Here is a 3,923-nt window from a genome sequence, read left to right as displayed (position 1 = left end):
CTCAAAATTAGCCGGACGCGAGCGGTCGCCCGTAAGCTCCTGCCTGACCGTGATTGCGCAACCGTGCCAAAAGGCGCTCTTTAACATTCAAGATCAATACAACTCAATTCAATTCAATAGCGTTCTCTGTATCAGTGTTTCTCAACTTAAGCATATTGGCATGAGAGCCCAATAATTCTCCACTGTTTCGCCCTGTGCATGGGAGGATGTTTAGCAGCATCCCTGGCCTCTCTACCCACAAGAGGCCAGCAGCACCGCCCCAGTTGTGACAACCAAGAATGTGACCAGACTTTGTCAAATCTTGCAGGAGACAGGAGTGGGAAATCACCGCAGTTGGGAATCACTGTTATAACCGGATGTTCTGAGCCTTGGGCCACAGACTAAGTGCCATATTAATCTCTTATGTGAGCTCATTTGGAGCAGGCTTCAGGTAGCCTCCTGCCACTTAAAGTATATAGATGACAGAAGCCCAGCATCTAAGCCCAGGGGAGTTTCTTACTAGAGGGATCTGCAAGTTCAATGGGTTCAAAGGGTTAGGCTCTGCTTAGGTACCAAACGATTTTTCATAATCCCTGTCATCTCTGGGCTCATACTCAAATGACATATTCATTCCATTCTGTTGTGCAGTGACTGCCTCAACATTTGAAACTCAGTTATGACACTTATTATATTCCCACTGGTGTCTCCAAAATAGAGATAAATTTGCCCTCTAGAAAATAATGTAGGACATTAAAAAGGCCATATAAATGGATGAATGGGTTGGCATCTGCAAGAAAAAGGTATAATGAAGACAATAAAATTTGAAACATGTTAATAAATTTTGCATTTTTCTTGTGAAACGGTCTCCTTGATTGTCCAGGAGCATCTATCAGCTTCCAAGGAGAAACATAACTGTGATGCTTGGAATGCAAAAGAAAAACAACTTTTGACTACCAAAATAAGACTTTTGAGTGCCAAGAAACAGTAGTCTTGAAAAAAAAAACAAAACACAAAAAACAGACATTACTAAGAAAGAACGGTTTTAAAAAATTTAAAGCTCCATTCACTTCAAAATCCAAACCTTGGCAAAATTAAAAGTGCCATTTAGTATAATGCCACATGGTAGAGAAAATGGAGGCTACGACATAAGGAAAGCACCTGCTGAGTGGGAAGAAGGGAGAGTCTTTCCACTCTGGTCTGGTGGAGGGTGGATGGAGACAGAGCTTGAATAAGCGCAGCAGGCAGGAATTCCTAACCTGTTCTGGCTGAAGTCTCAGAAGGTGGGGGTTGGGGGTGCAGACCAGGGTGAGATAGTAGTAAAGCATCCAAATATATGTGGTATTAGAGAACCTGTAGAGAATTGGTTGTCTACTCCACTAAGGAAGAAGGAGGGGCCTTGCATTTGGCTCTGTGCCCCTGAACATGACTCAGGAACAATGGCAGGGCTGGTCTTGTTTGGTAGCCTGAAATAATTGCTGGTTTTCAGTGGCCTGCAGGTGCTACATGGGAGAATCTGCATATTCATACATCCCCTCAGGAAGTAAAATTGGAGATGCTGAACAGTCTGGTGAACAGTAGAGCTAAGATGTCACAATGCAGTAAGGCTTTACAACCAGAGGTAAATGGCTGGAACTTTTGGTCTCAGGTGTGGTCCCAGCTGGAGCTACAAAAGGCCAGATGAAACCTGCTTTACCTTAGTGAGGACTCACAAGTGTTGTGCAGAGCTCAGACCTCTTTTTTCCAACCCTATCATGAGGTCATGTGAATACTCATGAAGCAAGAGGGAGAAGTGAGAGGAGAGACTAAGAATTTTTCTGAAAGAGACCATCTACCTAAAGGGGCAGTTAAACCTGAGGATACTAGGATACCTGTAATTGATAAATTTAAGCTCATTGTCCTCTCCCTTTTTTTCTTCTACTACTCAGTGGGGTGAGGATTCACAAGCAAAACTAAATCAGTTATAGATAGTAAAGAAGAGCCATTCTGTCTGTTCATCTGAGAGTTATACATCTTATAGGCTAATACAGATACTTTGGGCTGCCAAATGATCTCATGGAGGAGAATGGCCCTTCCTCCCTCATTCCCTTTCTTTCCTTCCTTCCTTCCTTCCTTCCTTCCTTCCTTCCTTCCTTCCTTCCTTCCTTCCTCCCTTCCTTCCATAAACACCTGTTGAGCCTCTACAATACATATGTTCAGCACTGTTGGCACACACATCAATTAGGTGTAATTCCTACACTCAGGGAGCTGGGGACCCAGTAGGCTATATAGACTAAGTGAGCATATGCTTTCACAGGGTCATGGGGCTCTATGTAGATCCACACTGGGTGCTATTGGAGAGGGCGTTCCCCAGTGGTTGGGAAGTGTTCAGGAAGCTTCCCGAAAAAGGGAGACTCAGAGTTGAGTCTTAAGGATAAAAAAAAAAAAAAAAAAAAAAAAAAAAATGATTTAGCTTTAAGAACGTTTATTGAAGTGTTATTTATAATTAAAAAAAAAAGTCTGACAATTGGGGGCTAATTAAATCAGTTATATACTTTCAGAAATCACATATGTAGTCATTAAAAATTATGTTGTTGAACCAAGCTTCTCACCCAGCGCTATTCCAGAGAATATCCAATTCATGGTCATTTGCTAAGGGATATGTGAAACCAAAGAACAAATTTACCTTATTTTTTCCCAGCACTAATTTTATTGGTGATTTGGGAGTGTGGAGTGATCACTAAGTTTCATTCTAAGGTCCTTTGTTCTTTTCTTCCTTGGTAACCCTACCCCAAACCCCCATCTGGAATGGTATCAGGGATGTTGCTGCTCAGAATAAAAGACCACATTTCCCCATCTCTGTGGTAGCTAGGTGTGGCTTTAGGACTAAAAGCAAGTTTAATAAAATGTCAGTGGAAGTGTTGTGAGAGGTTTCCAGGGAGGCTTACCTGATGGAGTTGACTGAGCCAGAATGAAGAAAAAGGATATATTTAAAAACTTTTGCTCAGATTAAAAAAAAATAAAAAAATAGCCGAAACCGGTTTGGCTCAATGGATAGAGCATCGGTCTGCGGACTGAAAGGTCCTAGGTTCGATTCCGGTCCATGGCATGTACCTTGGTTCCAGGCACATCCCCAGTAGGGGGTGTGCAAGAGGCAGCTGATCGATGATTCTCTCATCGATGTTTCTAACTATCCCTCTCTCTTCCTCTCTGTAAAAAATCAATAAAATATATTTAAAAAAAAAAAAAATATATATATATATATATACTCACAACACACATATACACATGGTACACATTTAAAATTCTTATTATTAATTAGAAAATTAATTTTAAAAGTTCAAATATCTAATTCTAATTTGAAGGTTGTAAGGGGAAGCAGTTGATTTATTTCTATGAGCATCTTGATATGCAATGCTCATTTCCCTCTACCATTAAATCCAACTCGTAAAGGCTGACAAGGCTCGTATAAACTGTTTGTGAGACTCCTGCTGGCGTTTTGTACCGGACCTACGTTTTCCAGATAAAACAAGAGCAGGTTTTGGGGTTGTTTCACTTGGAAGAACCCAAGATGCCGGCCTTCCCCCTCCCAAACTTGCCTCGGACCTAATATGTAGGGTTTCAGAATTCAGGCTCTGTTACGTCGGTTTCGGAGTGCGCCTTCTCTCTACGGCATCAGAACACCTTACCTGACTGAACCTAGGACGGATTTGGCCCCAACAACACCAATTCTGAATTTGCCGCACAAAAGCGGGGCTGGGACAGACGGGCGGGGCAAACGCTCGCTGGGCACCAATCCCAGGAGCCGGGGCGGTGCGAGTCATGGCCCTTCCCCCCCGCGGAGCCAATAGCTCGGGACCGGAGCGGGAGGGGCGGGGAGATCCCTGCAGGCGACGTCGTGATTGGCACACCGGCTTCCGCAGCCTGCGAGGCAGCCCCTACGTCCAGTCCATCAGATCCCTGGGCGG

The sequence above is a fragment of the Pipistrellus kuhlii genome, unplaced genomic scaffold (assembly GCF_014108245.1).
Source record: "Pipistrellus kuhlii isolate mPipKuh1 unplaced genomic scaffold, mPipKuh1.p scaffold_m20_p_1, whole genome shotgun sequence".
Classification (NCBI taxonomy): Eukaryota; Metazoa; Chordata; class Mammalia; order Chiroptera; family Vespertilionidae; genus Pipistrellus; species Pipistrellus kuhlii.
The sequence above is the reverse complement of the archived record's forward strand: the minus strand, read 5'-3'. Positions refer to the sequence as shown.